Genomic DNA, 12,480 nt, shown 5'->3' with positions numbered 1-12,480 from the left:
TCCTCAACTGTCCCTTCGCTCAAATCCCCACATCTATGCAGCCCCCAAGATTTCTGCATTCTCCCTCTTACATTTTGAGTCAATTTTCTCTGCCCTATTACTCTTGCCTTTGCTTGGCTCAGACTCCCCTCATCACTGCATCTCTGAAGGGCCTCCTTCCTCTCTCCCCTTCTAATGAAGGCTTCACTCTGACACCACAATTCTCTTTCTCCCATGCAAATTCAATCCTAAAGCTTAAAATCTTCACTGTCTCCTAATTGCCCAAACTCCAGCCTGGTATGGAAGGACTTCCAGCAGCCTGGTCCTGCCTACCCCTCCCACCACCTCTCCAGCCAATCCTCATGTCACCTTTTCTCCAGCAGAAATAAATTCCCTTGCTGTTTCCTGAGAATTCCATAGCTGCATGTTGTCTCTGTGCCTGTAATACCCTTCTCCCTCTGACTTGACTTCCCTTCTCACCTGCTTCAACCTTCTAGAAGCCTTACCATTCTTTTCCTCACCCCCCACCAAACCAAATTAAATGCAATCCTCTGTGTTTGTCAAGCTCAATTAATAATTACCTTTACTGTTCTCCAAGAGTTTGATTTTCTTACAGAATGGGCATGTCAGGTTGCTACTATATCCCCAGGACCAGGCACTTCCTTCAAGGTGTACCCTTGGATAAGAATGTTAGCTCCTTTTTGCCTCAAATTTCCTCTCTTCAAATGGCTCTTGCAAAGACTAAATGAGCAGCATCTTTAAAAAACAAACAAAAAATTGCCCATAACATGGACCAAGAAGATGCACAAACATTATAACAACTTTTGCCTATTGAATTTCAGCAAGAATTCCCTCTACCATTCTACTACTGCCCTGAATAGCTCCCCTCAAGGCCTCTTTATTTCCAGCATTAATACCACCATCTATAGAACTCACACCCTAAATCCCTCTTTCCACCATTTATTTCCATTTTTATGTGTTGTTCATGGAGAGCTGCTGAATTTTCCTTTCATAATGTTTCTAGAAACAACATCTCCCTGTATATTTCCACAGCCACCCATCCTGCTTTAGGAACTGATGACCTCATGCCTGGATCATTCTTTATAATCCTCCCTGGTCTTCCTGCTCACTTATCCCCAACCCTCTCCATTCCTCCTGATGCTTCAAGCTGCAGTGACCTTCTGAAAGGTGAAATGTGGATAGGTTAATACATTGAAAGCAGTACAACAACCATGACAAAAGAATGTTGCTTGATGACTTTCTGAAGCTGGAGAGGTTCTGTTTTTCCACATGTCCCTTTCAACATTTGGTCAGTGTAATGAGTAAACTACAGAGAAGAGAAGTTAACCAAATTTCACATGACAAAAAAAGAGAAATAGCAAATATAAAGGCTATTTTTATTTATTTATTTATTTATTTTATTTTTTAAGAGACAGAGTCTCACTTTGTCACCCTTGGTAGAGTGCCATGGTATCACAGCTCACAGCAACCTCCAGCTCCCAAGTAGCTGGGACTACAGGCACCCACCACAATGTCTGGATATTTTTTCTTGCAGTTTGGCCAGGGCCAGGTTCAAACCCACCACCCTCGGTATATGGGGCCAGCATCCTACTCACTGAGTTACAGGCACTGCCCAACAATGGCTATTTTTTCCTAGAACAAATTAACCTTTTATTCAGATTCTGAAAATCAAATGCCAGACCAGAGTGTTCTTGCTTAAAAAGAGCTGATGTGAGCACAGTGTTGCTGTGAGCTCAGTGTTGTAAATTCAGGAGGTAATTTACCCCTGTTCTTAGCTCTAGGCAGATCATCTCTAGAATGTGTGGGACCACATTTGAAGAGGAACCTTGAATGAGCAATCAAAATAAAGAGAGGTGAAAATACCAAGAATGGAAAACACACACCACCACTCATTTCAAAATGGTAGATGGAGCCTTTGATGAATCCGTGTCACATCATCATACTACAGGCCAATTTCATTCAAAGTCAGTAAAAAGCAACCTTTTGAAAGACAGATAATGCAAAGGGTCACTATGGCTGGTTTAAGAATGGTAAGCCACTGAAGTTGCTTCTACATTTGGATAAAGTTAGTCATTCAGTTATTTCTTTTATTTAACTCATTAAGCAAAAAAAAACAACTCTATTGTCAGTCATGCTGTTATAAATAATGTTTTTAGAGAAACAGAGTCAAGGCCATAATAGAGCTTTAAAAAATTACCTCTGAGAGATTGTCACTTTCTTATCAACAATATCCTCAGTGCGATTTTGTTTTTCCTACTTCCTGATGAAGGATCATTTCTCGGCCTTTTGGCTAAGATCAAGTGTAGTATCTAAAGAAGGATTTCTAAGATATCAAGTAGCTGAATTACCATCACAACCTAGTAACATCTAACACAAAGCTGAAGCCTATCTTTCTAGTCCTTCTTTAGATTCAGATAGTCAAAGCTCACATCCTTTAATAAACCTCCTCCTCCCAATGTTCTCTTTCCAAGAATCCACGTGCTCTTCCTAACTACAGCAAGATCAACAAACTTACATTTGTTTGACTCTAGCACATTCCTGGTCATCTTTAACTAGTGGGCTTCAATACTAAAGATATTTATTGAACATCTACTGTGTGCTCACAGTACTGTACTAGATGATAGCAGAAAGTAGAGATTTGAATACAGATAAGAAAATGGAGAAATATGGACCAATTCCAGAGCTACTGATGAATAAAGAGGAAAAAAAGAAATGAGAAACTAACCCAGAGTAGTAGAAGAAGTTGGACCAGCTGTGTACAGGGCACTGGGCCTTCTGTTGTCCTCCACTGTAGGTCTCTACTGAGCAGCCACAGTCAGACTCTGTACCAAGTGGCACAGAGTAGGCGTGGACACCAGCCCAGATGAAAACTGTTTTATAGATCAAGAGCCCTTGACTTATGTGACATTGATCAAAAAAGTTAAGGCAATTATATTCCTATTTGAGGATGTTGAGCTAACATTCACATAGGCCAGTTATAGCTGACAATGAAATCAAAGGGTTATGAAGAGTTACCCCACTATGGAGGGAACTGGGTGGCCACTATGGATCATCTATAACTGAAGGAGGGAAGAGACTGATTGGAAGACAGGTGAGACCAGAGGTCATATATGGAGGGGAGCAGAAATGTCTTTAGTGAAGTTATAAAGTCCTCAAGAGATAGAGCAGTGTTTTTGAGCAATGATAACCCCATTCAATTCCCCATGGGGCCTGGAAGAACTTGGGCTCTTTTCTCAGTGTGTCATGATACTCCTTTTGCAATTGGTATTTCTTTTGTCGAACTAGCTTTTATTACCACAACGAGATCTCTAACCAGGACTAGAAAGAAGGAACAGGAAATCCTTAGATAACATGCCCAAAGTAGTAACCCAAAGAGAAAAAAAGGAAGAATAAAGGAAGCAGAATCGACCCAGTGTCTTCTGAGCTCAGCATGGCACCAGCCAGGTATAGGAACAGTTGATGAGGGCAGGAGGAGGTTCAAGTGGAGTCCATGACCTGCCAGGTGGCACCAAGTCTTCCTACTGTCATTGCCCTGCCTTTGGCTAGACATGGCTAGGGAGTCAGGTCCATGGGAAAGACTTCCCCTCTGTCCTTCAGTCTGAGATGGAAATATTTTTTCCATCTTTTGACAATACCTGTTACCTGTCTCAAAGTCCTTACCCCTCTATATTCTAATTACTAAATTTATTTCTATCTGCATGTCCTTTTGCCCAGTCTCAAGTAGAGGCGATTTTAACCCCCCAGAGCCATTTTGGAAGGTCAGGAGCTACTTTGCTTCTCATAATTGGGTGAGGGGAGCCAGTAATACTGGCAGCTAGGGATGCCGCTAAATATCCTCTGTTGCACAGGAAAGCCCCCAACAGCCTGGCCAGAGCTACAAATAATGCTGAGTTTGAGAAATCTTGCTTCAGATCATCACTCCCCAGGAAAATGTCTGATGACAATAGAAATATTCTACTACTATCTGTGCTGTCCAATATGGTAGCCACCATAGTGTGGTTAACATGAAGTTATTATGCACTGGAAATGTAGCTAATGTAACTAAAGAGCTTAATTTTCAATGTTTATTGAATTTTAACTACAGTCATGTGTCACTTAACACCAGGAATATATTCTGAGAAACACATGATAGGTGATCCATCATTGTGTGAACATTATAGCGTGTTCTTACACAAACGTAGATGGCACAGCCTACTACACACCTATGCTATATGGTGTAGCCCATTACTCCTCAGCTATATGCCTGTACAGCATGTGACTGTGCTGAATACTGTAAGCTACTATAACACAATGGTAAACATTTATGTGTCTAAACATAGAAAAGGTACAGTAAAAATGCAACATTACAATTGTATGGGACCACTATCACATATGCAATCCTTTGTAGACCGAAATGTTGTTATGCAGTCATGACTATAATGTGAATTTAAACAGTACATGTGGCTGTTGACTGCAGTGCAAATCAAGCCTCTCCTTTCTATTCCTCTCAGATTCTGCCTACAGCTATCTCCCCTCAGACACTGGCTATAGCTATATTTTTACATTTCTGTGAGTAGTTGATTGTTTTTTCCCTCAGTAGATTGGAACCTTTCTGTGGGTGCAAAATACAATAACTTGCTCACCTTCTTACTCCTGATGCCTAGTACAGGGCCTGGTGCTTAAGTCCCAGAAAGAGTCAATGTTTCTGTTCAAAGAAGGCATCCAGGTAGGAAGAATTATTTGTTTACTTTAAGAAAGGTATATTTTTTGTTCTACTCAGGCCTTCAACTGATTGAATAAAACCCATCATGTGTGGTGAAATGAATGCACAGCTACAGGACAAATGATCAGTCAGGAGGTATATTAGTAAGAGTTCTCCAGAGAGACAGAAAAAATAGTAGAATCATATATAAATTTCATATATATATATAATTTATTTTCAGAAGTTGGCTTGGCTGGGTGTGGTGTCTCACACCTGTAATCCCAGCACTTTGAGAGGATGATGCAGGAGGATCACTTGAGGCCAAGAGCTCAAGACCAACTTGGGCAATATCTCTACAAAAAAATATAATAATTAGCTAAGCATGGTGACATACATCTGTAGTCTCAGCTACTCAGGAAGCTAAGGCAGGGGAATTACCCGTGACCAGGAGTTAGAGGCTGCTCTTGGTTATGATAGTGCCACCGCACTCTGGCCTTGGTGACAGAGAGAGACCTTTTCTCCAAAATTAAAAAAGAAGAAGTAATAGTATAGGCTCATGTGATTATGGAGGCAGAGAAGTCCCAAGATTTGTGGGGTGAGTCACCATGATACAGACATTGGAGAGCTGATGGTATAGTTCCATAGCTCCAGTCAAAAGGCTGGCAGGCTTACATCCCACGAAAAATCAATGTCACTATTCAAAGAAGGCATCCAGGTAGGAAGAATTCTTTTTTTACTTTAAAGAAGGTAAATCTTTTGTTCTATTCAGACCTTCAACTTATTGGATAAAACCCATCCACATTAGGGAAAACAATCTTCTTTAATCAGTCATAAAAAATTTAAACATTTATTTTATCCAAAAACATAATCACAGGAACACCGAATAATGTCTGACCAAATATCTGGGCACCTCGTGGCTCAGTCAAGTTGACACAAAATTAACCATCACAGGAAGGCAACAATTCCCCTTGCCGAATTTGTGTTTAGGTAGAATTTTATTAAAATTAGAAAAATAATTTAAAAATTAAAAAGTAACTTAGAGAATTGTCCCATGTTTGGGTGGATTTAGCAGCCCTTATTTCTTTCCCTGAAGGAGATAGGAGAAAACGAAAGGAACAGTATAAATCCATCCACCCTGTTTCAGCAAACAATGCTCTTCAGGTGACACTGGATACCACAGTTGCTGCAGGGTGATGGGCTCCCACAGCCTCTCTGATATAAAGGGAGAGTGAGAAAACCACCAGGACCTGGGCTACCATGCTCTCAAAATTCTGGACCACAGAGATCTGGGTCCCTGGGCATTTATAAATCCGGTCATTGCTAACCCTCAAACTGTTGTTTTGCATAAGAGTCAATGTTTTCATAAACAGAAGGGCTTGTTATTTAAAAAAACTCAATGACTCTGGTCTCCTAGTTTAGAAAGCTACCATCATAACTCAGCCTCTTAGGCTCACATTCTTTGTGCTTGGGACCAAAGGACTGTGGCACACTCCTGCCACCTGGTGGCCACATATGAAAAATCATACAAAAGCTTTAACCCCGAGGTTCTGATTTGGCCAAAACATAAGACAGAAAGAACATATACTTCAGTACTTGCATTTGTAAAACAAAATTATCAACTAATAGAGCTGTAAACCTGGCAGAAAAATTATCTATTACTGAGTTCAACCACCTCAATATCCAGATAAGGAAACTAAGACTTAGAGATTCTTTGTGACTCATGTGAAGAACGAAGATCTCATCATTTCCAATCAAGCATTATCTCCCCACCAAGCCACATCTAAAATTATAAAATATTTCTTTACTTGGGGCAACTGCAGTCTTGATTAACTGGCATAAAGGTGACCAATTACATATAATTGTAAAGCAAACAAAACGACCAATTTTTATTACAATACCTCTTTTACAATGAGCACAGGTCTTTGTGCAGAGACTTCAGAAGTGACAAAATTCTGCCAGAGCTGGTTTGCACCGAACTTTCTCAGTGAAGGATGTGTGCATTGGAAAAGTCAAGTAAGTGATTGCTCTCCTCTGCAGGAATAGGAAATTATTTTTCATTTATGCTTTCATGCATTAAATATGTACACAACATTGCTCTGTGTGCTGGGGGCTGTGCAAGGTGCTGGGGATACAACAAGGAGAAAAATAAACTCATCTGTTCCTGCCTCTGCAGTCTGATGGCAGGAACAGATGAGTTCACATGCAAACACAGTCATAAGGACATTTTAGTCAATGGTGGACCACATATATGACAGTGGTCCCATAAGGTCATAATGGAGCTAAAAAACTCCTATGTCCTACTGACATCGTAACTTTCATAACATCATTACTCATGTATTTGTGGTGATGCCCAGTCTTACAAAAATGTTCAGTAATGTCCTGGGCCTTTTCATTCACTCTCCACCCACTCCCTGACTCGCCCAGAACAACTTCCAGTCCTGCAAGATACATTTATGCTAAGTGCTCTATACAGGTGTACTGTTTTTTATCTCTTATACCATATTTTTACTGTACCTTTTCTATGTTTAGATATATTCAGATACACTAATACTTACCATTGTGTTATAATTCAACACTCACTACAAGTTTGTAGCCTAAGAGCAAGAGGCTATACCATACAGTATAGATGTGTAGTAGGCTGTGCCACCTAGGTTTGGGTTAGTCACTCTGTGGGTTTGCACAATGAAAGAATCACGTAAGGTCGCATCTCTCAGAGGGTATTCCCACCATGATGGTGCTGCACAAGGTAACAGAGACATCACATGTGGTCAGAGAAAAGAGGTGAGCTCACACTGGGGAAGAGAGCTGCCCACAGAAACAGAATCAACTACAGTCAGCGGTCCTGGAGAGGGAGCCGTGACCGAAAAGACTGAATTCCAGACGTGGTCAGTGCCAGACTAGCCAAGTATAAAATGGTGGCATTGCCAAAACTGGAGAGGCAGGGGGTGAACATCAAGAGGATCCCTATTGTCCACACATCTTCTTGCCTATGGAGGGCTTACCCCTGGGAGCTAGGGGCTGGGAATGGTTATCACCAGAAAGAGACAGGAGGGGCGGAGGCTCAACTGCTGAGTCCCAGGCCTGGGAAGCCTCACTTGACTGGGCCATGGATGTGGGGGGCAGAGGGGCTGCATTAACACACATCTTGCCTCTTTCAGGACTGCCCCAGGGACTGGCGTTAGGCTAAGCCAGCAGGGAGGGTGCAGCCAGCACAGGCGGCTTCTGTGGTGAGGGTGCCAGCAGGGGCCAGATGGAAATTCTGACCGTGATGTTAATTCATTCCTCTGTGGTTTCTGTTTAGACAAATGCCAGTCTCTGTGGGTTTGTTCAGCTTAAAGCTATTGGCTGTGTGAGCCCAAGGCCCTCCATTCTTGATTTGCTTTAATTTCCAAGTCCCTGATCTGCTGAGATTAAAGGAAGGGACGATTATGGGCCTGGCTACTGGAAAGGACTTCAGAATGCTTTAGAGAGCAGCTGGCAAAACCCTGCTCATTTTGCCCAGACCTGAGGGACACTCCTGCCTGGAAAATCCATTCTGGCCTACTCAGAATACAACACAAGTCTGTGAGCATTTAGGGCAGGCGGTGAGCCTGTGTCCTTCAGCATGTCTAGTGGAACATCTCCTCGAGAAGAATACTGATTCTCCCAGGTGGAAATTTGGGCCAGAGCCAAGTAGTTGTAAGATGGAGCTTGGTTGATTCATGATTTCATGAAGTCTTAACCATTTTGGGGGTTGAGTCTCTCCTGAAGAACTTTCCACAGCCTAAACCTGCCCTGAGACATTTAGTTTGACCCTCTGAGGTGAATTTGGGCCCAAATGGCAAAAGATTTGTTTCCAACACCAGTTGGCCAGGAACTTACCACCTGACTGGGAGACTTCTCACTCACTGCCTCAACTTCCTCAGCTGCTCCTGAGATAATTTTCAACATGAAAAAGAAAAACTGTCACCATGGCCAAAAATAAAAATGTTATGCCATATATTAAATTATGTCCCAGAGACAGTAAATTTAATGGCCCTAAAGTAGTTCAAGACCTCTGAGAGGATTTTACTTCCTGAGCCTTGGAGGAGAAGCTGAATGCTGCCTTCTATTTCTGTTCCGCATTCAAAATGTCATAAATAGTTAACTGCCATGAGTCCTTTTTCAAAACCTCCCAAGAGCATCTAAAAATAGCCTCTAGGGGCTCAATGCATATTTCCTCGGGTCCTCCTCTTAATCTTTCAATATGGGTGATGATGATTTATTGTTACTGTCACCTATGGACTTGCAGCAACTAAAGCAGCTAGTCTGGAAGGCAGAGAGGGGAAGCTCTTGTGTAAGAAGGGCTTCTTGGGAAGTGAAACTTAACATAGATTCAGGACGAGAGTGCAGGGATAAGACATGTCACCTTTCCTTTCCTTGGTTTCTCTGCTAGTAAAAGGACAGAGGATGGGAAGTCACCCTCTCCCCAGGGTGCAGCAAAGATCTACCCTCAAGTAGGAAGTTTCAACAGATTCTTCGGTAAAGCGGAACCTGCCAACGACCAAGTGCTATAATGACAAGTCAAATCCACACTCATTATGTGCCTTTGCAGTGAGTTTCATCCCTGCCATTCCCTATGTCCAGGCTGGAATGGGGCTCTCCTTCCAGTTTGCCAGCCCAGTGGCATGACCCGAGGCTGATTGTCCATCACTAGTTTGATGGACAAGAGGCAGGAATACCCAGGCCCAGCTTAGCCACCTGTCTGTTCTTTCCAGCCATGTCTCTACTTCCCTCCGTTTAACCAGAACAGCAAATACCTCCCCTCTCAGACTCTCAGCCTGTCCTTCAGGCAGGCATCCCTGCAAAGAGACCACCAGCCCAGACCACTCCTGTCAACCCAGAGGAAGAATAGGGAAGGAACATCCCTGGTGCCCTCGGTCCTCTCTCCAAACACTCCTAACAATGCATGGTAATTGGCTGCATCTCAGGCCCCCTGACACCCCTTAACCTGGAAAATCAGGCAGACTTGTGCGACAGCAATCAGCTCCCAGACATATCGCACCGTAATGTGATTACGCCATTTACCAAAATGCAAAGAGAGATACTTGAGGCGTTTCTGATTAGGGCTGACATTATCCCTCTAATGGGCCACCATGTTAATCAAAGCTGTTGCTATGACTATGGTGATGGTGGGGAAATAACTCCAGCTTGGTTCAGGGTCTACCCAATGCCACCAAGGAAGAGGTCATCTTTTGTTAGAGATGCAACAGCAGAATTGCTTCTTCCTGCTCGAGAAGGGCTTTCTATTGAAACCTCTCTAGCAGCCAGAAAGAGAGCCCTCTGATTTCTTTCATGATGCTGAGATTTTCTGGTGCCATTGCTGGAGATGACTTGAAAGCATTGTTCTGGGAGGGACTGGGGTGCGTGTGTGCTGGGGCTAGGGATAGAAAGGCTGATTTGTGGGGCTGTCAGAGCCTTCTGCTCTCCAAAACTGTATCTTAATTGCTGGGCGGCCCCCTGGGAACTGTGTGGGGCATGAGAATCTGGGGGCGGCAGAGAGGGATGATCAGTGGAAAAGCTCAGCTTTTCCCATGGCATAAGCAGGCTTCTGCTTTCTCCATTCCAGAGCCTCCTAAGCATTTGGCAGAGACAAGCCTGTACCACACACCCCATGACAAGGCAGATGGAAAAACAAGAGGGAGTGAGATGGATCTGACAAGTCTTCATGGAAAACCCCTGGCCTCTGCTCTGCGCTGCAGGGAACCCAAAAACTTCAAGGGAGGGGAGGAAGATGAGGCAGTGGGTACTGGAGACAGGGTCGTCCAGCTAGATAGCAGTAAACCGCTCCACAACCCAAGTCAGCCTTCTCTCAAACACAGATACTTGAAAAAGAAAGTTTGAGGTCAGTGGTGTGACACTGCTCCTTTACCACCACCACAGGGACAGAGCATTGTAGCAAAATCATGAAATCTGGTTCTAATCCAACTCCCTTTTAGAATTTTCTCTGTGCCTTGGTTTTACCATCCTCTGAGTGGGAACAGTGAAATCTACTCCAATGTTTGTCGTAGGGGAATGAAAGTTAGTCAGATCACTGAGGGGGGAAGTGATTTGTAAACCCTCGAGCACAGATTTTAAGACTTAGGTGCATTTGGGAGTCAATGACAGAGTTTCTAAAAGTTTTGAAGCCTGGGCCCCAGTGTCAGACATCTGGTTGTATTAGTTTGGGCAGTTGCCAGGGTATGGGGAACTTTTTCAAAGCTTCCAGAGGATTCTCACTCGCAGCCCAGGGTGAGAACCAATGTTCTCAGTACCTGCCTTTGAGCTGCATTTCCAAAACTAACCTATATTTTTTAATAGGGAAAAAAATTTTTTAAATGAGAGGCTTTCGTGAGGAAAAAGGCAGAAAACATATGAGAAAGTGCATAAAGTCATACATCCTAGAGTCCTAATTAATGTTCAAGTGCCTCATTAAAGGCCACTGCCTTGGTTTCAGGGGAAATAACCTTGTCCCCAGGGTTGAGACCCCAGATAGCACCTCCCTGCTTAGCTGTGTGACTGCGTGCAAGTTACTGAATAACAGTGAACATTTACAATGCCCGAAGCCTTTCACATGCTTGATCTCACTTAATTATAGCAATAACCTGGGGAGGCAGGCACAGATCATTGTTACTACCCTGTGAAGCAACATCATAGGTGATTCAGGCAGTCAGTGGTGAAGCTGGGATTTTAGCCCAAAATTTGTCTTGTTCTGAAACTGCAGTTCTTTCCATGACCTTCTTGGTTAGAACTGACCTGAGTCAATTTTATCATTCACTATGTGATGCAAGAGGTCTTCAGGCCATAGGTCTCTGTATGTTATAATGAAAGCAGGTGTCAGAATTCTGCCACACAGACTTTGTCATTTATTAGCAAAGCAAGTGCAAAAACAGGCATGCAGCTTGCTCTGTGAGCTCAATGACATCCCGAATCATGGTCCTTTTAGGTGCACCAGCAGAGCCCTGCATGGAAGCTGCACTCAGGGCAGAGGTGACATTTTTAGCACCAGGATTCAGCTAACCTTGTCATCAGGTCATAAGAAAAAATTTCTTTGACAATCAGCCTAACGAACACAAGATCCACTGGAGTCATAAGCCCATGGCACAGTTCCATTTAATATAGAGGACAGCCAATCAGAAGGCTACCAGAACATTTGAGCCCACAGTTAACAAAGGTCTTCCCCATTGACTGTGGGAGGAGACGAAGGGGGTCAGATCATTCTTGGAGTAACCAAGCATGTGAACACTGTATTAGTTTCATAAGTCTGCAATGAGAAGTATCACAAACTGGGTGTCTTCAAACAAAATGTATTCTCTCACAGTTCTGGAGGTCAGAAGTCTGAAACCAAGGTGTCAGAAGGTCCATGTTCTTTCTGATGGCTCTAGGGAAAAAAGGATCCTTCCTTGCCTCTTCCTGTTCTGGCAGATGCCAGAAATCTTTGGTGTTCCCTGGCTCATTGCTGCTACTCCCATCTCTATCTCTGCCATCACATGGCTTTCTCCCTGTGCGTGTCTTCTCCTTTCAATAAAGACACAAGTCATATTGGAGTTAAGGCTCACCATATCTGTAAAACTCTATTTGCAAATAAGTTCACATTCTGAGGTCCTAGGCAGACATAAATTTGGGAGGACACTATTCAATCCAATGCAGCCATCTACATCATACCAAATGCTATGCAGAGAAAAGACCTTTATCTTTTTGAACAAACATTGCTGTGCACTCGGTTGCTCAGCCTCTGGCAAGGAAGATCAGCAGGTTGGTGAAACTCCAGGAACAGTAAACACATGTTGCTGGCATAGAAT

The 12,480-nt window shown here is 43.1% G+C and overlaps 1 pseudogene; it reads left to right on the top strand.

The window, feature by feature from the left end:
* The first annotated feature begins 2,270 nt into the window (after positions 1-2,270).
* On the top strand, positions 2,271-2,353 carry LOC128579914 (uncharacterized; annotated as a pseudogene).
* Positions 2,354-12,480: the final 10,127 nt, after the last annotated feature.

Source organism: Nycticebus coucang, chromosome 2 (genome assembly GCF_027406575.1).
Source record: "Nycticebus coucang isolate mNycCou1 chromosome 2, mNycCou1.pri, whole genome shotgun sequence".
NCBI lineage: Eukaryota > Metazoa > Chordata > Mammalia > Primates > Lorisidae > Nycticebus > Nycticebus coucang.
The sequence above is the reverse complement of the archived record's forward strand: the minus strand, read 5'-3'. Positions and strand labels throughout refer to the sequence as shown.